Genomic DNA, 26,366 nt, shown 5'->3' on the forward strand with positions numbered 1-26,366 from the left:
GGGAGAAGGGACAAGCTGAGGTAGGGGAGGGACAGGAACCTAGAAGAAATGCTGGGCATGGAGGAAGTATAGGGACAGGGACACAGTGTGGCGATTCTAGACACAGGAGGAGGGATAGGGACACTGAGAGGGCAGATGTTGAACATGGCAGGAGTACAGAGAAAAGAATATAGAAGGTAGAGGGTGGGCAAAATAGATAAGGGACACAGAAGGTAGGTAGACGGTGGACTATTTAGAGAGAAGAAATGCCAAATGGACAGGAGACCCTGGAAAGAGAATAATGAAGAACAGAAAAAAAGAAGAAAGAACACTGGGACAAAAACAAATGGGAAAAAATAAAATGCTCAGTCAACAAAGGTAGAAATGATATTTTATTCTGAATTTATTAATTATAATATTTCAGCTTTGAGAAATGTGCATATCTAATATCTTACATTTCAGTTTCTATTTCTCTAGTATTGCTGTACATGCAGAGTTTGACTTCTTGAAGTTTCCAGTTTAGTTTTTTGCCTTCATATTTCTCTTACTGATCTGTGATCCTGGTGCTGTCATCTAGTGGTAAATAAATAAATTACCTGCTCTCACTGCTATACAGTATGACAACGATGATCTGAACGCCGATTAACCAGATGTCCAGTTATCCAGACCAGCTTCTCTCATCCGCCCTCTCCCTCCAAACCTGCTTTTATAGTCAGCAGCGCTACACATGCTGCTTCTCCCTAGTTCTTTGCCTCCCTCTGTAGCGTAGTATCCTCCCTGCAGGACGTGCTGACTGTAAAAGCAGGTTTGGAGGGTCGCCAGGGGGAGGGAGAATGAGAGATACTGGATCGCTGGCCATGAGGGAGGGTGGGAACAGGAGAGACAGAGGGAACTACAAGAGATATGGAAGCAGGGAAGCACGGTAATCAGCAATTTGTTTTGTTTTACTGCAGCAAAAACGCAACCAGATTTCCACGTAGGTTTGTCCAATCATCCGGATTTATGATTATTTGGACCACCTCCTGCTGAGGATAGTCCAGATAATCAGCATCATACTGTATTTGGTATTGTTGCCCAATTTTAACTGAGACACATGCACTGCACCTTTGTACAGGCCCATGAATAGGCAACACAGGCATTTGCCTTCAGTGCCAAATTTACTACTACTACTATTTAGCATTTCTATAGCGCTACAAGGCATACGCAGCGCTGCACAAACATAGAAGAAAGACAGTCCCTGCTCAAAGAGCTTACAATCTAATAGACAAAAAATAAAGTAATCAAATCAATTAATGTGTACAGGAAGGAGGAGAGGAGGGTAGGTGGAGGCGAGTGGTTACAAGTGGTTACGAGTCAAAAGCAATGTTAAAGAGGTGGGCTTTCAGTCTAGATTTAAAAGTGGCCAAGGATGGGGCAAGACGTAGGGGCTCAGGAAGTTTATTCCAGGCGTAGGGTACAGCGAGACAGAAGTCTAGAGTTGGCAGTAGTGGAGAAGGAAACAGATAAGAAGGATTTATCCATGGAGCGGAGTGCAAGGGAAGGGGTGTAGGGAAGGATGAGTGTGGAGAGATACTGGGGAGCAGCAGAGTGAGTACATTTATAGGTTAGTAGAAGAAGTTTGAACAGGATGCGAAAACGGATAGGGAGCCAGTGAAGCGACTTGAGAAGAGGGGTAGTATGAGTAAAGCGACCCTGGCGGAAGATGAGATGGGCAGCAGAGTGTTGAACCGATTGGAGAGGGGAGAGGTGACTAAGTGGGAGGCCAGCAAGAAATTTAATAGACACTGGTGGCACTGCTGTTGCCCAGGGCCGCCGAGAGGGGGGGCAGGGAGGGCAGGGGTCAGGCCACCGGCACTGCAGTCCCCAGTCTCACCTGCCTGCCTCCAGGGCTCCGGGCCCCCTTCATTCAAAGCGGCAGTCGCAGATTGCCTCTCTTCTGGCCTTCCCTCCCTGTGTCCCGCCCTCGTGGAAACCGGAAATTACATCAGACGAGGGCGGGACACAGGGAGGGAAGGCCAGAAGAGACGCGATCTGCGACTGCCACTTTCAATGAAGAGGGCCCGGAAACGTGGAGGCAGGCAGGTGAGACCGCGGACTGCAGCGGCAGGGGGGAGCGATGGGGGGTGGAGGCAGGGTGGCCTTGCCCCAGGCCCGGCCTAGTCACTCGGCGGCCCTGCTGTTGCCCATTCATGTCTACTGGTAGGTGCTGCTGAAAATTCAGGGAGTAACATAGTAAATGATGGCAGATAAAGATTTGCATGGTCCATCCAGTCTGACCAACAGTCACATTTGTTATCAAATGCTTATTGAACAATCAATAGTATTACAAGATTTTATTCACTAAGTTTCACTTTACGTCTTCCTCCTCCCCCACTGAGACATACAGCATCTGCACTCATAGCATATGATATGAATGTGGCATAAAAATATGCATACTTGATTCTGATCTATCCTTGCCATTTTCACGCTCATATCATAAAAAAGTTTGTCTGGCACTGACCCTACTTACCAACTACTGGAGTTGCCGTTGAAAACCGCTCCGGCCCATCTTGATCCGTCTTGCCATATACGGGACACAGATCGTAAAAGTCCATGCAACATTGTCCTCACATTCCAACTACTGGACTTTCCATCGAAGCCCTCTGCAGTACATTCTAATCTGTCTTGCCAAATATGGGACATAGACAGTAGAAGTCCGTCCAACATGGGCCTCACTTCCCAGCTGCTGGTAGGCTGCCCTGGCACCATCTGTATGGTGCAGGGGAGGTCTGGGTGGAAGCAGGAGGCACCCGGTTGGCATCAATATTCATTCTGGCTAAGTTAGGATGGAAAAAATGCTCTTCTAATGTTATCTGACTACAGAATCCTGAAAATACTATGACAGAAAGGGGGGGGGGGGGGTTGTGATTAAAAAGGGCTGGCAAACTGGTAAGCAGGTTTAAAAGCTGTTATGTGGATGGAGTCTGCGGTACACACATTGGCAGATGGTATCTGGAGTTTTCACTACACATTTCCAGTAATATAATTTGCTATTATAGTAGCTTACTGAATGTGACTGACACGTCTCTGCTATTACTGTCTAATACTTTGTCCCCGAAAAGCAAATAAGTACTTAAAATAAAACAAAAGTGACAGCACGTTAATGATACCATAAAACCTAAAGCAAAAGGCTGTAGCAGCTATGATAGGCTGAACAATAAGAGCATGGCATGCCTTGAGAGAAAGTGCTAAATAATCCCTGCTATGAATACAACCTCACTGTAAGTACCGCTGATGTACAGCTTAACAGTATTTCTTGTTTCACTGCACACCACCAGAAATTAATGACTTCATTGGGTCTGAGGCACAGAACTGTTTTCTCTGTAAGGTTGATGCATGGCAGGAAACTACCCTGGTGAGAAGCTAACTAGTTATTAAAGACATGATTTCCAATAATGTTTATGGGACAGGAGTGTGACATGACTTGACCCTCTTTACTAGTCAGAATGTCATGTATCTCTCTCTACTCTCTACATATGTATGTGTATGTTTGTGTGTGTGTGTATGCATGTATGTATGTATGTATGTATGTATGTATGTATGTGTATATATATATATATATATATATAAGTACATAAGCACCGCCATACTGGGAAAAGACCAAGGGTCCATCAAGCCCAGCATCCTGTCTCTGACAGCAGCCAATCCAGGCTTTAAGAACCCGGCAACCCCCCCCCCCCCCCCCAAAAAAAAAAAAATGTAATAATGTTCAATGGACTTTTCCCTCAGGAATCTGTCCAAACCCCCTTATATATATATACATTAAATGTGTCACTGGAGACTATGTTGGGGAACAGGGTGGTAATTACTCTAGCAAATCCCCAGAAGTCAGCCCAGGATCAGATGAAAATCACAGAAGGAAACCCCCTAGGAAATCTCATGGCTTCAGGACAGGATTCTAGAGATTTCCTAAGTGGGGGAGGGATTTGTTAGCAAGACAAAACAAGAAAGTGGGAACTCACTGCGGTCTTTGGTCATCCATTTCCCTCCTGAGACCCTAGAAGCTGAGGGGGAGTCCCAGATTGAGTATAGAAGTGGCTGTATCAGACACTACAGAGATTGGGATTGGGCAGGAAGGACAGAGAGAATCCTGGGGGGTGCTCTTGATGTTAGAGAGGGGAGGGAGGGAGAGGTTTCTTGTGTTGGAAGGGGGTCAGGACCTGGCTAGATATTCTTATGCAGGTCCTAGCAAATATTCATCCAGGACCCACATATTTATTTATTTAGATTTTGCTCACACCTTTTTCAATAGCAGCTCATGGTGAGTTACATTCAGGTACACTGGATATTTCTCTGTCCCAGGAGGGCTCACAATCTAAGTTTGTACCTGAGGCAATGGAGGGTTAAGTGACTTGCCCAAGATCACAAGGAACAGCAGTGAGATTTGAACGGGCCACCTCTGGATTGCAAGACCAGTGCTCTAACCACTAGGCCACTCCTCCACTCCACATAAGTGTCTTAAGCACGTCCCAGCTGAATATCATTCAGGATCTGCATAAGACCCAGCGGTTTATGGTTCCAGAGGTGATCCAAGAAATTATAGACCAGTGAGTCTGATGTCGGGTGCCGGGTAAAATGGTAGAGACTATTATAAAGAACAAAATTACAGAGCATATTCAAAAGCATGGATTAATGATACAAAGCCAACATGGATTTAGTGAAAGGAACTCTTGCCTCACCAATCTTTTACATTTCTTTGAAGGGGTGAACAAACATGTGGATAAAGGTGAGCCAGTCAATATTGTGTATCTGGATTTTCAAAAGGCATTTGCTGACTACACAAAGTTATTCAAAGTTGTTAAATTGCAAGAAGATTGTGAAAAATTACAAGAAGACCTTACGAGACTGGGAGACTGGGTATCCAAATGTCAGATGATGTTTAATGTGAGCATGTGGGAAAGAGGAACCCAAACTATAGCTATGTCATGCAAGGTTCCACATTAGGTGTCACCGCATCTCAAAAAAGATATAGTGGAATTAGAAAAGGTTCAGAGAAGGGCAACGAAAATGATAAAGGGGAAGGGATGACTTCCCTATGAGGAAAGCGTCTATGGCTCATCAGCTTGGAGAAAAGTCAGCTGAGGGGAGATATGATAGAGATCTATAAAATAATGAGTGGAGTGGAACGGGTAGATGTGATTCCCTTGTCTACTCTTTCCAAAAATACTAGGACTAGGGGCATGCAATGGAGCTACAAAGTAGTAAATTTAAAACAAATCAGAGAAAATATTTCTTCACTCAACATGTAATTAAACTCTGGAATTCTTTGCCAGATAATGCACACAATATTGGAGGTGTGGTTGCACCATGGAGCAATACATCCTCATTTTTGTTTTCTATTCCTTTCCTATTAATTCCTAACATTCCATTTGCTTTCTTCGCTGCCGCTGCACACTGAGCAGAGGATTTCAACATGATGACACCTAGATCCTTTTCGTGGTTGGTGGCTCCTAACGTGGAACCTTGCATCACGTAGCTGTAGTTTGGGTTCCTCTTTCCCACATGCATCACTTTGCACTTGCTCAGATTAAACGACATCTGCTATTTGGATGCCCAGTCTCCTAGTCTCTCAAGGTCCTCTTGCAATTTTCACAATCGTTTTGTGATTTAACAACTTTGAATAACTTTGTGTCGTCAGCAAATTTAATTACCTCACTAGTTATTCCCATGTCTAGATCATTTATAAATATGTTTAAGAAGCATGTATAAGTACCAGCTTCCTAAACTTGGATTTTACACATATATCTGATATATGCCTTCTTTGTCAGGAAATGGGATATAGCAAATCTGAATAAATCGTAAACCATAGACATGTAAATGCTGGTATTTCTATGTTTAAATCACGAATAGGGCACCTAATTAAGAGCCATTTAATGTGTTACACTTCAGCTCACCCATCTTATATTTTATTTTGCATTCAGATGCATTTTTTATTCTTTTTCACAACCTGCTTACTAGTAGTTGCTTCAGATATTTTGGAATCGGCTTTTCCCCTATCCTCACCATCAGGTTTGACATATGAATAAGCTAGAAAAGAACAATACAAAACTAAAGCATCTCTTTTTTTCCCAGAAAGCAAGCAATGATTATAGCCTGGAAGAACTTTTGAATCTGCAAACACATAATCCATGCTGCCAGAGTACAAGGCCCCTGAATAAGCAGCAATCGGGCAGCGAGCATAAACATGTCACTGGAACAATGACAGGACTTGAAAACCCTCCTGTAGCAGGCAAAGCTCATGCATGGATGTAGATCTCAGCCATTGCAATCTGACAGGCATTTTCATCATTTCTTTCTTTCTACCGCTTTTGCATGCAGTGCGGCACATTTAATCTACTTTCATCTATTGGGGGTAAATAAGCAGCTGAATAAGTAGTGGCACCCAATGATAGGGAACAACATGACAAGAAAAGTCATAACATGTAAAGTCTGAAGCACTTGTTTTTGACTGGAAGGTTGCAAGCAGAGAGATAGATATACATATGAAGCTCACTATAAGGAAGTATAGTTTCACCTAATTAAGAGTCACTGTTAAGTACTTGTGAGGGGGTTTATAGAATACTGCCCCTCACCCTTAAGAACACTCACTCTGATACAGAGCCGTAGCGAGGGGAGCTGACACCCGGGGCGGGTCGCCGCTGCGCACCCCCCCCAGGTGCAGCACGGCGCACCCCCCCCCCCCGGAGCGCATACCTCCCCCCCCGGAGCACATACCTGCGGCGAGGGACGGGCGGGAGGGCCGATCCGCCCCGACTGCACGTTGCTGGGGTGTGTCGGCTCCGCGCTGGTTCACTGCTCTCTCTGTCCCGGAACAGGAAGTAACCTGTTCCGGGGCAGAGAGGGCAGTGCACCAGCGCGGAGCCGACAACCCCCAGCGGCGTGCACCCGGGGCGGACCGCCCCCCCGCTCCCCCTTCCTACGCCATTGCTCTGATAGCCTGGGCCAACTTAAAAGCACTGGTCCTGCAAGGGGAAGAAGTGAGGCAGGAGGGATAGAACCCATAGGACCAGCATGAGGTTAGAGAGGCCCAGGGAAGGAAGAACAGAAGCCCCAGGCTATGCCCTGACTGAATACATCTAGCTGCTATGACCTGGCTGAGGTAAGCCAACCTTTTGCTTTTGGTTTAGACTTACAAGCTTTGCTGAAGCCATGCCTGGACCTCTGAGGGAAAACAAGAACTATAGGCTGTGTTTGGGGTGTGGCAACCCCAGCAGTAACAACTTGCATTAGGCCTGCTGCTAGAGGCCGGCTTAATAATAGCCACTTCTATTTTGCCAACCTTCATTTAAGACATGCCTTTTTCCAGGAAAAACTCCGCTTTTAGACAGAAATCAATAATTCTGTGTCAAATAATAGCTAGTTCTAGCAGGAGCTCTTCCCTCAGGGGCCCTTTTACTAAGCCACGTAAGAATCTACGTGTGTCCAATGCACGCCAAAATGGAGTTACCGCCCGGCTACCATGTGACTCTTGCGGTAATTTCATTTTTGGCGTGCGTCTAATACGCATATCAGACGTGTGCCAAGTGGCATTTGACACGTATAGGTCATTACTGCCCAGCTACCATGTGAGAATTTACCACTAGGTCTATGGCTGGTGGCGAGGTCGCAGACCCAAAATGGACGTGTGGCAATTTTCATTTTGCTGCTCATCCATTTTCAGCAAAAATAGAAAAAAGGCCTTTTTTACAGGCGCGCTGAAAAATGGATCGGTGCATGCCCCAAATCCTTGCCTACACTACCGCAAGCCATTTTTCAGCGCTTCTTAGTAGACCCCTCAGACCTCTTTTCTGGTGGGGCTGTCTAGCACCTCTCTTTTCCCCTTTCCCCACGTAAAATGTTTTTCTGTTGCAGCTTAGGCACAATATTCCAGTGCAATTGACTTGGAAAACACTGTTGGCAGGGCTGTACCAACGCAGTAAGCGAGGTAAGCGTGGCAGGGGGGGCGCCGTTGCTTCTCCCTAGTTCTTTGCCTTTCTCTGTAGCGTAGTATCCTCCCTGCAGGATGTGCTGACTGTAAAAGCAGGTTTGGAGGGTCGCCAGGAGGAAAAAAAAGGCAGCTTTGGTTCTCAAAAGTAGTAGCTGAGAAGGCAAGGAAAAAGAGGCTAGCCTTCATAAATTACAAGAGATCACAGAAAGAGGAAGACAGGCAAAAATATCTGGGAAAGCTAAGAGAAGCCAGTAAAGTAGTCAGGAAAGCAAAGATACAAATGGAAGAAAAAACAGCCAATAAGGTAAAATGGGAGACAAGTCATGTTTTTTTTTTTTAATATGCTAGTAATAGAAGGAAATGCATTGTGAGGTTTAAGGGTGAAGAGAAGCAATGCGTAGAAGCGGGTAAAGGTAAAGTGGAATTGCTTAACAAGAAGAAGGCGGGACATTGAGCAAAGGGAAGACTAGTAGAGACGTCGGGAGCGCTGCCTCCTTCACTGACGCTGTGCCTTCGCTGCCGGACGGAGGTAAATTTAAAAGAGATTTTGTTGGGGGGGAGAAGAGGGCGGGCAGTTGGGACATGGGAGCGGGCAGTTGGGGAGAGAGGACAGTGATCATCTTCCCGGGGGGGGGAGGGGGCACGTGCGCTCCAACCGCTTGTCTGCGGGGGGGGGGGGGGGGGGGGCGGCACCAGATCCCTTGCAGGGGGGCGCCACAGACCCTTGGCACGGCCCTGAGTGTTGGGATGTTTTTGTCTCTCACCCATTCCCTTTTAAAGGACGGCTGTATCCACATCAACATGTTTATCTAACTTACACATTTTTATTTGTGTAGCTGTAGGAGTAGATTTGGGGGAATTTTATGTTTTATGCTTGTTATTGATTCCATTTTCTTATGTCACATGTTTGAAATGTAAATTACCCCAAACAGTTTGTGATTTGCAGTATATAAATGTTTTAATTAAAATATATTTTGACTATTTTTAATTGATAGTTTAATTTCTAAAATACAGTCTGCTCCTTTCTGGGCACTGTTGTGTGTGATGTGCAATGATTTTTGTCATGAATGTCATTCTCAGAAGACATGACTGAGATGATATATATTCAAGCTGAAGAAACTGAGCAAAAATAATGCAAAAAAACCTTGGCTGACTTTTGAGGTGGAGATTTCAAGAACTAATTTTTTTTTTTTACTCATAGTCAGGTGGTGAGGGTTACAGAGATTCCAAATGCACAAAATAGCGGAGGTATTAGATAATGAATCACACTTCTCCTGCTCTTCAACCATTATCCATTACTGCCTCTATTACAAACATCTGTCATGCAAAAAAGTGTTATTGTACCTTAAATTCTGTGCAAGTTAATGTAAGAAAATTGAGATGGGAAAATTGGCTGGTTAAATAGAGCAGCAGCAGCAGTAGAGATGCACCTATTTCTCTTCTTTTTTTCTGTATGAAAGAAAATTATGATTTGCTGATAGAACATTTCAAGAGTGTGATTACGTCTGAGTAGCACAGTCCTCCAAAGAAGCAGAGACAGGTGAGTATAAATCTGTTTTTAAACAGTTAAGATAACGGATGAAAAAGACCAAATGACCCAAACAGTCTACCTAGTTTTCTCTGTCTAGAGCAGTGGGTCTCAACCTTTTTTCAGTCGGAGCACACCTGATAGACAATGTTCACATATATGACACACTACATACATAACCCTCATGGAACTTTGACCTGACACAGTATGGCAGTTCTTATGAATCTCCCCCAACAACAAGTGCAGATCAGAGCTTTGACATTTCTCCATGTAAGTTACCATATAAAAAAAACAAAAAAAATTATAATTCTTATGTCAAGTAATAGCAACATAAATCTCTCCATTACCAGGACCATTGTGCAATAATACTAAACCTGAAAAAAAAATAATTCAATATATATGTAGCAAAGCTACCATACAAATATTACACTGGGCCTTATAACACCAATACATCTACTCTAGGTAAAACAGAACAAATGAGACTGCTATGGAGTTCTACCTAGAAACTACATGCAAACAGAATACCATACTTCAGTCATATGCAAAATGCAGACAGACCGTCAGCAAATAAAGAACAAGGGATCAAAAATTTGAAATAGAAAGACAAAATTTGAACTGGGAACCCCAAGAAGTCAAACTTGGCACTTAGCACGACATGAGAGAAATAAAAACAAATGCATTTCCTATTGTACTGAGCAAAATACAAAAACATCTTCAACACATAGTTCTCAAAGCTAACTCCAGTTAATAAGTTCAAAATAAAAGATGTTTTTCTACCTTTGTTATTTGGGCATTTTGTTGGTCCTAGTTTCTCTTTTCTGCTTTTCTGTCTGTCTTCTGCTCTCTTTCCAGAGGCTGCTGTTACAGTTACAGCACCCCAGGAGGTAAGAGCAGTGCACCGGGGGGGGGGGGGGGGGGGGGGGGGGGGGGGGGGGGGGGGGGAGGGTTGAGGTGATGCACTGGGGAGATGCTGCTGCACCCGGGGGGGGGGAGGGGGAGGAACAACACTACATCTGGGGAGGGGGGTGCGCAGTAGTGCTCCGCCCCAGGTGACAGCCGACCAAGGAACATCACTGTGATAGTGTTTTAATACATAAATACACTCATATATACCCTGTAACACTAGTATTCAATAAAGGAAAGTAGGAATATACTATTCTAGATTTAAATACTCAGAGGGCACCTGTTCTATAAATGTTGAGAGGTTGTCATGTGAGAGTCATAGGAGCCCATGCTCAAATCTAATGCCAGCATTAAAAAGCAGTTAGCACCTGATTTGCACGCACGATTGTGCAACAAATCCTCAAACGGCTTGAGCCTGGGTGCTGACGTGTTCACTAAAGATAGCTGCAAATTGTATTAACATGTATTTAAATGGATATGTAATCCTCTGGTTCCTGGACTGCAGAGCTGAATGGAACCCAGAACTGGAGAAGTGTCTCCAAAACACCCGGATCGCTATTCCGGAACATTGACCCACCCCCAGTTTGACTGTAAATGGACTGGAAATAGGGTGTGTGTTAAGAGTGAGCGAATACTGTGACGTTTGTTTCGTGTGTCCCAGGCCGGAGCTGGTGCACGGGTGAGACCTGGATAACAGATATTAATGAGATCAGTAAGTATTCTTTTCCAGTGCAAAAAACAAAAGCGCTGCAATGCACAGAATGATGGCTCTAACATCGAAAATTTAATACCAGGTCAGGGGCAGAGGTGGCCTCTGGGTGCTTCAATATAAGCAACAGTTAAAGAATTACTCCCATAGTGCTGGGTGGTCTGTAAGGCTGTTCAGCAGCACTACCTGCATAGTGTTGAGGCGGTCTTGAAGGGCAAATCTCTTCATATACAGTGGTGGAAATAAGTATTTGATCCCTTGCTGATTTTGTAAGTTTGCCCACTGACAAAGACATGAGCAGCCCATAATTGAAGGGTAGGTTATTGGTAACAGTGAGAGATAGCACATCACAAATTAAATCCGGAAAATCACATTGTGGAAAGTATATGAATTTATTTGCATTCTGCAGAGGGAAATAAGTATTTGATCCCCCACCAACCAGTAAGAGATCTGGCCCCTACAGACCAGGTAGATGCTCCAAATCAACTCGTTACCTGCATGACAGACAGCTGTCGGCAATGGTCACCTGTATGAAAGACACCTGTCCACAGACTCAGTGAATCAGTCAGACTCTAACCTCTACAAAATGGCCAAGAGCAAGGAGCTGTCTAAGGATGTCAGGGACAAGATCATACACCTGCACAAGGCTGGAATGGGCTACAAAACCATCAGTAAGACGCTGGGCGAGAAGGAGACAACTGTTGGTGCCATAGTAAGAAAATGGAAGAAGTACAAAATGACTGTCAATCGACAAAGATCTGGGGCTCCACGCAAAATCTCACCACGTGGGGTATCCTTGATCATGAGGAAGGTTAGAAATCAGCCTACAACTACAAGGGGGGAACTTGTCAATGATCTCAAGGCAGCTGGGACCACTGTCACCACGAAAACCATTGGTAACACATTACGACATAACGGATTGCAATCCTGCAGTGCCCGCAAGGTCCCCCTGCTCCGGAAGGCACATGTGACGGCCCGTCTGAAGTTTGCCAGTGAACACCTGGATGATGCCGAGAGTGATTGGGAGAAGGTGCTGTGGTCAGATGAGACAAAAATTGAGCTCTTTGGCATGAACTCAACTCGCCGTGTTTGGAGGAAGAGAAATGCTGCCTATGACCCAAAGAACACCGTCCCCACTGTCAAGCATGGAGGTGGAAATGTTATGTTTTGGGGGTGTTTCTCTGCTAAGGGCACAGGACTACTTCACCGCATCAATGGGAGAATGGATGGGGCCATGTACCGTACAATTCTGAGTGGCAACCTCCTTCCCTCCGCCAGGGCCTTAAAAATGGGTCGTGGCTGGGTCTTCCAGCACGACAATGACCCAAAACATACAGCCAAGGCAACAAAGGAGTGGCTCAGGAAGAAGCACATTAGGGTCATGGAGTGGCCTAGCCAGTCACCAGACCTTAATCCCATTGAAAACTTATGGAGGGAGCTGAAGCTGCGAGTTGCCAAGCGACAGCCCAGAACTCTTAATGATTTAGAGATGATCTGCAAAGAGGAGTGGACCAAAATTCCTCCTGACATGTGTGCAAACCTCATCATCAACTACAGAAGACGTCTGACCGCTGTGCTTGCCAACAAGGGTTTTGCCACCAAGTATTAGGTCTTGTTTGCCAGAGGGATTAAATACTTATTTCCCTCTGCAGAATGCAAATAAATTCATATACTTTCCACAATGTGATTTTCCGGATTTAATTTGTGATGTGCTATCTCTCACTGTTACCAATAACCTACCCTTCAATTATGGGCTGCTCATGTCTTTGTCAGTGGGCAAACTTACAAAATCAGCAAGGGATCAAATACTTATTTCCACCACTGTAAGTCCAAACTTAAAGCTCACCTCTTTACCACTGCTTTTGACTCCTAACCACTACTCACTTGCCCTGTCCTTTTATCCTCACCTCTTTATTCCCTTACCCTTAATTGTTCTGTCTGTTACCTGTCTTATCTAGATTGTAAGCTCTTTGAGCAGGGACTGTCTTTTTGTGTATGGTGTACAGCGCTGCGTATGCTTGTAGCGCTATAGAAATGATACATAGTAGTAATATAAGTGGTTAATAAATCCAAATAAATATATAAATTCTGCATCGTTTGGATAGTGCCTCTGAATATCATGGTCAGCCACCCTGAATCTGGATAGCAGGTGTGAGGAGAGAACTAGAAAGGCAGGAAAGAAGAGGTGATGGACAGTGGAGAGAAGCATTAATAGGTACTTAATAGAATCAGAGCCCAAGATTTGGATTATTGAAGCAATAAACATAGCTCTCTCATCCCCTTCAACAATGATCCTGTACAAACACACAACTGGACATCACATGCTTAAATTATTCATTTAGAGGACAATAATCAGCCAAGAGTGGTGTTTTTAAATGCCAGCTCCCGTGTGATCTTATACACAGATATTCAGTGCCAGGTGCTGCTATCTGGATAAGCTTGTGAATACTGACTTGTGTATTTTTAGCCTGACAGACAGATCTAGTGTTGGTTTAATTCTAGAGTTGGTGCTTACATGCATGTGCCCTGCTGATCACAGTGGAGGAGTAGCCTAGTGGTTAGTGCAGCAGACTTTGATCCTGGGGAACTGGGTTCAATTACCACTGCAGCCTTGTGTCTGTGGGTAAGTCACTTAACCCTCCATTGGCCCAGCTACAAAATAAGTACCTGTATACATGTAAACTGCTTTGAATGTAGTTGCAAAATACCACAGAAAGGTGGTCTATTTTATTTATTTATTTATTGCATTTGTATCCCACATTTTCTATCAAGTCCCATTTCCCTTTCCCCCTAAACAAGTTTCATTATTTAGACATTCTGTTTTTTCTGTATAAGGCCAGGAGCTCTGGAACCAGCTTCCAGCATCTTAGATCTCAATCTTCTTTGGAACAGTTTAAGACTGAACTTAAAACCTACATCTTTGTAGAGGCATTTCACTGACTTCCGTCGCTCCATTCATAGGCTCTGGCACCATTGGGCTCTGAGATTGCTCCCCCTTCCTAATGTGCTCCCCCCCCCCCCCACACAAACTTTCCAATCATGACTATTGTAGTTCTCCCCCTTTTCCCTTCCTTGCTATGTTGTCCTTTCTTTTCTCTCCTCTCTCCTTTATAGTAGTCTGTAAGCCACTTAGTTGGCATTGCTGATAAGTGGGATAGTAAGTTCTTGATTACATCCAATTTGCCTGTTTTCTATATTACACCAGGCTCTTCAGTGCCTATTTCATTTCTCCAAATTCTCCATTTGATGAGATCTGATCATACGTTCCTGGCTCAGGGGACCAAAGCTGTTAAGTCAAGCAATTGCTAATTCTTACTATGAATTTGTCTTCCCTAAAGACCACAAAGTTGTTGTCTCTGAATGAGATGTGGAGGGGTGCTGTTTTCTGTTATACTCTTTAAGCTGTTCAAACGCAAGCCAATTAGTCATTCCCTCTCTTATGAAGCTAAGGTCCAGATGCACAAAACCTACTGAGTGAGCAATGTGCTTTTTATTTATTTTTTTACTGGTTCTAGCTAAATTAGAAGGGCATTTTCAAAAGAAATGTCTAAGTTGGAATTTGGATGTCTGTGTAGAACGTCCAAATTTGGAGGCGGGGAAAAGGTCATTTTCAAAAACAGACGGACGTCCACCTTTGTGTTCAAAAATACCTTGGACGTCCTTGGATTTGGACTTCTTTGATTTTCAGCCATTTTTGAAACCAAAGACGTCCAAGTCTAAAATGTCCAAATTCAAGCCATTTGGACGTGGAAGGAGCCAGCATTTTTAGTACACTGGTCCCCCTGACATGCCAGGACAGCAGTTGGGCATCCTAGGGGGCACTGCAGTGGACTTCATAAACTGCTCCCAGGTACACAGCTCCCTTACATTGTCTGTTGAGCCCCCCAAAACCCACTACCCCCAACTGTACACCACTACCATAGCCCTTACGGGTGAAGGGGGCACCTATATGTGGGTACAGAGGGTTTCTAGTGAGTTTTGGAGGGCTCGCTGTTTCCTCCACAAATGTAACAGGTAGGGGGGTGTGGGCCTGAGTCCATCTGTCTGAAGTCCACTAAACTACTCTAGGGACCTGTATGTGCTGTCATGGACCTGAATATGACATCTGAGGCTGGCAAGTAATATTTTTAATCATGTTTTTTGAGGGTGGGAGGGGGTTAGTGACCACTGGGGGAGTAACAGGAGGTCATCTCCGATTCCCTCCAGTGGTCATCTGGTCATTTCGGGCACCTTTTTGTGCCTTATTCGAAATAAAAACAGGTCTAGGTGAAAACGTCCTGGACGTCTTTGCTTTTTTCCATTATGGCTGAAAGACATCCAAGTCTTAGGAACGCCCAAGTCCCGCCTCGATCACACCTCCGATATGCCCCCCTTGAGATTGGGACGTCCTTGCGATGAACTTCAGAGAAAGACGTCCAAAATCGGGTTTCGATTATACCGATATGGATGTCTCTGTGAGATGGATGTCCAAGTGCCGATTTATGTCACTTTTTGGATGTCCATCTCTTTCGAAAATGAGCCTGTTAGTGAGCATGGAGTTCAGCAAGATATGCACAAAGGGGTTCTATGAGCTCTTTTCCTGTCTCGACAGCAGCCAACGAGAATTGTATGCAAAGTTATTTTAATGAGCTCATTACTATTTAAATGTGCATTCCGAGTGATGCACAGCTGTTTTCAGAGCGATGCACAGGAAGAACTGCCCACCTTTAGGATGAAATTTTCACGGGTGGTCAGGAGCTGTCGTTGTATGATGACTGCTTCTTGGCGGTGCAGTCTATAGGAGTATCCGAGGGTGAGTGTAGCACTATCACAGTTCAGAGGCCCTGCTCACAAGTGGAAGGAGCCCTTGTACAGGCTCCAGATAGTCGCAGATCAGGTTTTTCCAGGCTGGTGCTGGCACTGGCGGTTTTCTCAGCTGCTGCAGCCCCAGCTCCCTGCCACTGGGCTGAAGAGTGTCTGTAGGGAGGATTGACAGCATCTGCTTGGGCTCCTTGGTGCAGATCCATGACAGGAAAAGTGCTAGCACCGCAGATAAGTTTGCAAAATAAAAATAAAATAGTTACACATGGCTTTCATACACACACAGCTTGCACGTGTGTATGAAAGCTGTAGCACAAGTGCTGCTCTGAGCATGCGCAGAGCAGCCACGCTTAGCAAGTGGCTGTCCTTTGCATGCTCAGCTGACTGATTGGCTTCCCTCCTACAGAGTTGCTCACTGTTTTTGCAAGCAGCTCATTTGCATGCGATTTGCTTTGGGAGTCGCTCGGTATTTACAACATGGTAATTTTTGCCGAGATAGAAATAATGGGCGGTTCTTTCCAGGGACGTTTGTGCATCTCCCTCTTACCCTGGCTTCTCCATGAGATGCAGACTTTTGCTGCTTACCACCCAGGCTCTGGAATCAACTTTCTGTAGATCTCTCATATTGAGCCATTCTTACTGAAATTTAAAAGATCTACAGGTTAATATTCAGAAACTGCCGATCTACATTAAAAAAAAAAAAGCTGACCACCACGGAAGGAATGGGCTATGTCTGGGCATGGGCATTGAATTTTGGCGGCTGACCAGAGTGTATTTGGACAAAACAAAAAGTAAGGAAAAGGTTCATGGACTTCCAACAAACAAGTGGATCCACAAGTCACATATTTAAGGCTTATTCAAAGTCGTGCACAACAAATTGAACAGTAGACTCAACATAATGCTGTGTTTTGGCAATCAGATGCCTGCGTCAGGAGTCTTTTCATCTGTGGAACGTTGTTACTGAGCTTCAAAGGGTTAGAAAACAAATGAAATTGTACAATGCAAGCTCATAGAGCGGCACAAGAATCTCACTAGTGCGACTCTGGTCAAATGTGCGTCACAATAAAAGCCATAATGTGTCAGGTCCTTACCAATATTTAGCTGGGAACTTATAAAACATATGGTAATGTGAGACTATCCAGTTGAGTGCCGGTAAATTCTTTTTTCATTGAGCCTTTCCTGAGTCAGCTTTATAAATGGATGCATCTTTGTTGCGCATGACTAAGGGGCCGATGCTCAAAGCAAAAGTCCATAACAAAATGGAATGCAGAAACGTAGCAAAACGATGCTCAGAAGAAATCACGTGCGCATTCAATTTGCACTAACAAATGAAAGTAAGGGAAGGACTATGACTGGCACATGCGCACAAAGGTTTTGCGGTAAGTGTGGCTCTTGTGCAAATGCCCAGACATCTATCTGCTTTGAAAATGAGCACCAAAACCTTAAATACAGGTTTGAGCAATAAATGCATCATTTTTCACTATTCTGAACTGATGTCTTTACTGTGCATACAGTACTCAAACCAGCTTGAGAATCTTGTAACACCTTTTGATTATCCATATTATACAACATTATTATCCCCAGATTTTCCAGGAAGATCTGGTGTATTATCTACCTCATCCTGTTACAAGAAATTATTTATTTTGGGGAAAGAGCTCTAGAGCACTCGCTACTGTTTATAATTTAAGAGCAGGCGCTGTATTTATAAGTTTTAGGATATTAATTTCTCCACCAATCACCAAAGGTGATAATTGCAATAAATTAAATAAATTAAGTATATATAAAAGATACCATATACTCAGAACACAAAGAGACCATATTTTTAGCTTCAAAAAGGTTGATTTAATATACAATTGCACACGAGAGGTAGGTTTTTAAAAGGATCTTAGAACAGAGAATTTGTGCATAAAATAGAACAAAGTAGCAGGTAGGTTAACTTACAAGTCCTTGTTACAAGCATGCTGTGGTCCAGCTGATTGATGAGCACATGTTGAGGAGCAAGGCATCAGGAGACCCCAAAGAGAGCAGCAGGTCCCAAGAGGAGGCAGGTTCCAAGGGAGGCAGGTTCCAAGAGAGCGAGCTGGGCTGTTTCCAGGCCTTTTATAATGTTAGCAGAGAAGCATGGTGTGTGCATGTCCTGGATATTTTGCAAGGCATTATGGTTAATGTAGTGTGTTCACATGACCACATTATAAGTCCTTCCTTTCTGCACATGTCTGAAAGCTGATGGGAGGGGCAGGTATACCTTTGACAAGCAAATGTCCTGTTTATGGTTTCCCCTCTGAAGTCTTTGTCTTCATTAGGTTCTCCAGACTTTCGGTCTCTTGGGTCTTTGGTTTACAGAGATGTCCTGATGAGCGTCCAGGTACCCACCTTAGTCATGCTTTTGTTCAGTCCTTTTAGGTGGGAGGGCAGAAAGAGTTATATATCTCTCTTTTGTCTTTGTTAAGTGTTTGTAATTAACTATCCCTGCTATCAGAAGTTCCCAGAAAAAGGGATGGGGAGAGAGGGGCTTGAAATGAAACTATTCTCTCTGCTGCAGTGTCAAATATATATATATTTAAAAGCTGCACAAATATATTGGTGTATATATATGTATCTGATAATAAACTGATACCATTACAATCCCACTCTATCTACTGTGGCACTGCCCAAGGTAATCAGCCACATAGACTGAAATTTGGTATTCTGGATAGACAGCAGGGGTGCTGGTTAGATTTCCTTCAGCAGCACCTCCATAATTTTTCTACCACTGAAGTGGTAGCTTCCTACTTCTTCTATTTTCCCATTTTTGTGTAGAGGGACCACAACTGCCCTTCTCCAATCCCATGGAACTTCCCCTGTCTCCAAGAAACTATTATAGAAATCTTTAAGAAGGCCCACCAGAACCTCTTCAGTTCTGTGAGTTTTATGTGGTTTTCTTTTTTATGTTCTGTGTTCTTCTGTACTTTATAAATGCCACCTGTTTTGCCTTTATTCCTTCAGATATATAGGTTTCCCTATCCTTTTGCTTTTGTTTACTTTCCTTACATAAAGATTGGTTGCCATTTTTATTGCTTCTTTCAGCTTGGACCACTGACTTCCGACTTCTCTTATATCCTCCCATCCTGCAAGCTCTTTCCTCAGGTACTCTCTCATTTTACTGAAGTCAGCATGTTTGAAATACAGGAATTTTTTGATTTTTATTTTATTTATATCCCACATAATTTCAGACAGATTCGGGTTCTCTGTGGCTTACAATGAACAGAAAAACATTTGATAACCACTTCAAGTTACATGGAACAAATAGAATCGAAACCCGATAATTTAAATTTTACAGATAATTTAGATGAAAAGCATTGTAATAACAAGAGAAATACTGTGAATATTTAATATTACAACCTGTAGATTAGGAAGTGGATTGGTTACTTCCATCATTGATGAGTGATTTTACCAAGTAAGTTTTTAGCAGTTCACAGAAATATGAGATATTCAGTTGTGTGATGTAATTGTTTGGGCAGGGAATTCCATCTTTTAGTACATTGATATGAGAATCCAGCTGTGTGAATTGTTTTGTACTTAATTTTATTACATTGTGGAAAGTGTAAAGCAAGGAAATCTCTAGAAGATTTCTTAGTAATGCACATTGGCAACTCAGTAAGGTTGTGCATATAAGTTGGAGAGAGACCATAAATTATTTTACATACAAATACACATAGTTTGAATGTGATGTGTGCTCTTTTGTGTGACTATACTCCCCTTTAGCGCCCAGAAACCCAAAAGAGAGATATCAGATAGGAGGGGAGAGATTAGTAAGCTTGACTCAGGAGAGAGACTTTGGGGTGTTGGTGTCCGAGGATCTAAAGGTGAAGAAACAATGTGACAAGGCGATGGCCATGGCCAGAAGGAAGCTAGGCTGCATAGAGAGAGGTATAACCAAGAGGAGGTGTTGATGTCCCTCTACAAGTCGTTGGTGAGGCCCCACTTGGAGTATTGTGTTCAGTTTTGGAGGGCGTATCTTGCTAAAGATGTAAAAAGACTGGATGCGGTGCAAAGAAAACCTATAAAAATGGTATGGGATTTGTGTTGCAAACTGTACGAGGATAGACTTGCTGACCTGAACATGTATACCTTGGAGGAAAGAAGAAACAGGGGTGACATGATACAGACGTTCAAATATTTGAAAGGTATTAATCCGCAAACAAACCTTTTCTGGAGACAGGAAAGCGGTAGAACTAGAGGACATGAATTGAGGTTGAAAGGGGGGGCAGACTCAGGAGTAATGTCAGGAAGTATTTTTTCACAGAGAGTGTGGTGGATACATGGAATGCCCTCCGCTGGAGGTGGCGGAGATGAAAACGGTAATGGAATTCAAACATGCGTGGGATAAACACAAAAGAATCTTGTTTAGAAGAAATTGATCCACAGAATCTTAGCGGAGATGTGATGGCGACACTGGTAATTGGGAAGCAAAACCAGTGGTGGGCAGACTTGTATGGTCTACGCCCTGATTGTGACTGAATAGATATGGATGGGCTGGGGTGTAAATTTTAAGGGGTTTCGACATTAGCTTCAGAACATAGTACAAGAACAGTGCTGGGCAGACTTCTAGGGCAAATCAAACTCGGGTATAAAGTATCTCATCTATATATATAAAACTCACCCTCAATGTTCTAGTTGTACTGACGTCACTGAAGCCAGGTTCGTAAGTTCGAAGCTCTGAAGCCACAGAAAATCACAGTCTGTGGGCCCCGCCCTCGCGTCAAACGTTATGACGTTGAGGGCGGAGCACATTCTCAGCTCCAACGTTGTACTGCACTGTACCTCTGCTCCGCCCTCGCGTCAAAACGCGATGACGTCGAGGGCGGAGCACACGGGGGGCATGCCAAAAGGGCCAGGGTCACACATTCGCACGGAGGCTGCAGGGGGGCCGGCGACACACGGAGACACAAAGGGATGGAGGGGAGCCTTGCTAGCGCCCGTTTCATTGAGATGTGAAAGGGCCTTCCTTACTAGTACCATATAAAATGAGTTTATGTTGTTGGGCAGACTGGATGGACCGTACAGGTCTTTATCTGCCGTCATTTACAATGTTACTATGTTACTAGTGTATATATGTGGAGCCTTACAATAGTGATAAGTATTCAGGTATGATAAGTCCCTATCTGAAGACCACTTTACCTCTATTCAGGAAATCTAGACTGCCCCAACTTGACATTTCGTCCTTTAGATTGTAAGCTCCTTTGAGCAGGGACTGTCCTTCTTTGTTAAACTGTACAGCGCTGCGTAACCCTAGTAACGCTCTAGAAATGTTAAGTAGTAGTAGTAGCAGCTTACAGTCTAAGAAGCTGAGCAAAGTATGAGGGGAGGGACAGAGAGGCAGAAACCTACAGAAAGACAGAAACCTACAGCCTAGGAAGCCCATGTAGAAAGCTATTGTAGTTGGCAGCATGTGGTTAACAAGAAATTAATGATCAATTTAAGAGCTGCCCGATGTAAAGAGAGACTTTGTGCTGAAGCAAAGCCTCACATTAGGTACCAGTGCACAGCCTATATAAATAAATGGTAAAGGGGCTATTAGCTATTTATAAAGTAAGCACACCATAAAACGTTTACTGCCAGGTCTGAGGTAGCGTAGAAAAGATGGCTCATACTCTGCACTGGGGTAGAAGGACCAATAGCCCCAGTGGCGACCCTACCATTAGGCCACCTGAGGTGGGGGCTTCAGGTGGCACTCTTCCTGGAGCGGCATTTTCCCCTTCCTTCCGCCACCCCCTTCCCTGAGTTTACCTTCTTTGTCCATTTTCCAAAAGATGGTGAAGGCGGCAGTGATTCCCATATCAGCCGGCATTGGCTTCTTCTCTTTACTGTGACCCACCTCTCTGATGTAACTTCTTGTTTCCTCAGAGGCTGGTGCCAGTGGCAGGGCAGCGCATGCAAATCACTGCTGCCTTTTGAAAAATGGGAAAAGAAGGTAAATTCGGGGAAGAAGGTGGAGAGAAGAAGGGAGGAGATGCCAGAACGTGCGGGGGGGGGGGGGGGGGGGGGTGAGCGATGGTATCTCAGCCCTGCCTCAGGTGGCATCTTGCCTTGGGCCGACCCTGAATAGCCCTTCCTCTTGGGCACCCCCAGAAAATTTCAGGACCCCAATTCTATCACTCTTCACTTTAGATGACTCTGACACCACGCTCTGATCTGACTGACCCTCCTACCGTGATCTGATTTGACACCTCTTACACCCCCCTATCAAGAAAAATATCCCTAGTGTCTAGTGGTGCACCCTATCCCTCTGACATGACTGACACCCACCCTCCCTCACTAAAAACTATTTAAAAAACAAACCCTAGTATCTAGTGGTCACCCCCCCCCCCCCAAGACCCTCATACCTAACAGAGACAGCAGCTATTCTCACTTGCTCCTGCCCTGGGTCCACCATCTTTGAAAACAGCAACTTTGGATGCACCAGGAGAGGTCAATCTGCCATATAAGGGAATTTTACCTTTATTTGGTAGACTAACAAGAGGAAAAAATCCTTATATGGCAGACTGACCCCACCTGGTGCAGCCTAGGATGCACTATGCAGGGCTAGGCACTGCCATTTTCAAAGATGGTAGCACTGAGGTAGGAGCAAATGGGCATCACTCCGGCCTCTTTCAGGTATGGTGGTCTGGGAGTGCCTAGGAGAGGAATCAGAGAGTAGAAGGCACAACTAGGTACCAGGTTTTTTAAAATCAAGATGAGTCAGGCAGGAGGGGTGCTACTAGACACTGGGGCTTTTTAAAGCCAGTGGTAAGGGGGCTGATCATGTCGGGATTGGGGTGGGGTTGTTGCTAGGCACCAAGGAAGTATTTATTTAAGTAGGGGGAAGAGGGGGTCTGGTCAGGTTGGGTCAAGCTGGTGGGGGTTGGGGACATTGAGGCCGATGCTGTCTTCCAGCGACTTTTAAAAAAAATGTCACCCTTCCTATCAGTGCCTGAGCCGATCACTGCTAATGCACTGACAGGAAGGGTGACATTTTGCAATGAGTTACTGATTACTGCTGTACTTTTAATGTGGCAGTAATTTGCATGCTTATTGCTTACAGCATGTCACAGTATTTTTAGGTTGCTAATTTTGCAGTAAAACTGGCGTGCTGAACTGGTTCTACTGCGTGTTTTTCTGCATTGGCCCTTAGGACTTGGAGAAATTTGAAACAGCTATAGAGGGATGGAAGAGAGTGTGAGATATACAGTCTTTGACTGGAAGACAGACAGCTGAAAAAAAAGGTTAGAGGGCTACAGATTAGGGCTGGTTGAGCAGATAGTCAACTATTGAGAGGTGGGGGAGAGAGTGTGAGAGTCAGTACAGACGGTGTGAGAGCTACAGAGGTATGAGAAAGCATGAGAGACAGCTACAGATCAGAGCAAACCAGCTGGAGGTAATTAAAGACAGGCAGATGAAAGATAGGAATGCTACCTCCCCCAGGCCAATTAAACAGGATGATCTGGTGAAAATGAAAACTATAACTCCCTGCATGCTGTGTAATCCTGTCCTTTGCCCCTGGAGAGGGGAAAAACACTTCAGCCCTAGAGGCTGGAATAAGAGAGACAATCAGACTTAGATATAGGCACAACCATTAAAAATCTTTATTAGTATCTCACTAAGCCAATACAAAATAATTGTTCTCTCTGGAGCAGACTGAATAACAAAACTGCTCAGCAAAAACTTTCTTAGCCATCACATATATACTGTTGTAAGTTTCATTTCTCCTAAATATCTGGGTTTAAAAGAGATTTGGACATGCTCCTGGAGGAAAAGTCCATAGTTTGCTATTCAGACACATATGGGTGAAGCCACTGCTGTCCTTGGGATCGGTAGCATGCAACACTCTGGGTAGGTACAGCATTCTAGGAGATCACTATTGCCAATGCTTGCCATTTGAGTACCTTTGATTGGTGGGTAAGGTTTTACATCCCAGCAATCCATCTTGAGAGCTCTGATGACCCCCAACGCAGGCATTTTTGTTGCCGTAACATGGCCGTGCTGGGTCTTGTGCTCCAGTTGTGTTATGCTGGTTGGAATAAAGCCTACTTGTGTTTTTGGAAGCTGACTGCATCTCTTCACAGTGTTTGTTCTTCTACTATTTGGATTCTGCCAGGTACTTGTGACACGGATTGGCCACTGTTGGAAGTAGGATACTGGGCTAGATGGATCACTGGTTTGACCCAGTATGGCTATGTGCATCCATTTACACCAAGTGAGCATAGATTTAAGCACAGAGGGCCATAACAATGCACGTAAATTTTGGAATGCCCACGAGAAACCCATTTCCCTGCCTATAACCATGCCCCATTTTGGCTCCATGCATTAGAATTTAGGTGCTGTGCGTTATAGAATATGCTTAGCGAGTTATGTACGTAAATTCTAATTATTGCCAATTAGTGCTTATTGCTTGTTAAGTGCTGTAAAACATGCTGATTGGCTTGTTATGCCAATTAAGTTACCCGTGTTGTTATAGAATATGCTTTGTTTTCAGCACAGAACATTGTGTGATATATAGAATCCCGGAGATAATGGTTCGTTTTATTAAACTTCATATTCAGCATAGTTATATGACATTTATGCTGACACATAAGGTGTACAAGCGTTCCTCTCTTTACTTTTACCTTGGTTATTCTCTGTTTTCACTGGTTTACATGGTTTTGGCCTTTTTTAATTCTCTACTTCCACTGGTTTACATGCAGACTCATTTCCAAAAGAGATAGACATCCAAAAAGTGACATAAGCCAGCATTTGGACATTTATCTAATAGAAACGTCCAAATCAGTTTTATCAAAACCTCTTTTTGGACGTCTTTCTCTGAAGTCCGTCAGAAGGACGTCCAAATCTCAAGGGCGTGTGCCAGGAGTGTGTTCAAGGCGGGACTTGGCTGTTCCTAAGACATGGATGTCTTTCAGCAATAATGGAACAAAATAAAGATGTCCAAGACTAAAACTTGGATGTTTTGATCTAGACCTGTTTTTATAACAAACAGCTGCAGTGGGAATTGAACCCATTTCCACAGGACCAAAGTCTGCTGCACTAACCACTAGGCGACTCCTATACTGCACACAAGAGGTGCTCCAAATGACTAGATGACCACTGAAAAGACTCGGGGATCACCTCCCCTTACTCCCCCAAATCACAAAACATTTTTCCAAACAGCACTTTCAAAAGGAAAAGATAGACTTTTTATTGTAGAAAATGACCTTTTCTGTTCTGATTTTCAATGTTTTACAAAAAAACATCCAAATTCAGACTTAGATGTCATATCCAAAAATGCCCCTTGTGCATTTGACTTTCCCAAAGACACAAGGAGCAGAAGTGGGAACTGAACCTATGTTGCCAGGACCAAAGCCCACTGTACTAACCATTAAGCCATTCCTCCTCTGTTTGGATGTCTTGCATTTGGACATCTTTTGTTTGAAAATGGACCAAAAAAAAAGGCCGTCCAAATCACAAAGACTTCCATAGTATTTTTGAACACTAAAGATAAACGTCCATCTTTCCTGTTCGGAAAAAATGTCCAAATTCTGATTTAGATGTTTCTTTCAAAAATGCCCCTCATTGTCTTGTACTCTTTAACATATATCGGATGAATCTTTATAGACTATAGATTGGGCACATATGTGATTATTAATTTTTAGCACTACATTACGTTTTAGCATGTCTTTAACGTACCATATTTTGGGTTTGTTTTCATGCTTTTCCTGGGTTTTTAATTCATAGTCATGTTTGTTCATACATTAATTATTCACCTATTTATTTATTATATTATTTTTGTCTTTTTTGCTAAGAGCCTTGACGAAGGCCTGCATGACGAAACATGGCCCATGTTGGGCTTCTATTGTCAGCTATCCAAATGTTGAAATCTGAAGAATAAATGTGTCAAATTGATCGTCTTGGCGCTTGTGGTTTGCATCTTCCACTTTTGTGTTCTTTGGATTTTTCTGTGGAAGTTTATGGTTTCTTATTTGTTTGCTGCTATGTGAAACAAATGCCTTGCACATCCTTAATAACATTACTCTTGCAATGTATTACGTTAGTGCAATAAAATGGTAATGTCTTATATTTTTTGTTTACTGACCTTACTTTTCACATAGTCAGCCTAACTTGACAATCATGCAACTCTATTCCCAGTATAGTAGCAGAAACAAGAGACAATAATCCCTTGGTATCCTTTAAATGTATCCCTAATGACAGCCCCATACAAAACAATGCTAACTGGTACATGTCTAGCAGAAAAGTAGACAGAAGAAAAACTGTTGCCAGACTTCTTTTATAAAGTCTCAACTCTATTAAGAAGGTTCTTTGTTTATTCTATTTCCATGGCAGCCCAAATGACAGGCCTGAAGTATTTGTTCTTGAATAGGGTCCTCATGTCTTACTATCACCACTGTTGTAGGAAGGAACCCTGGTTGCCCCCCTCTCAGACTGGACCATTCTCTGCCTGTGAATTCCATGGTAATACATTCATGGTCAGG

This window comes from Microcaecilia unicolor, chromosome 5 (genome assembly GCF_901765095.1).
Source record: "Microcaecilia unicolor chromosome 5, aMicUni1.1, whole genome shotgun sequence".
NCBI classification, from domain to species: domain Eukaryota; kingdom Metazoa; phylum Chordata; class Amphibia; order Gymnophiona; family Siphonopidae; genus Microcaecilia; species Microcaecilia unicolor.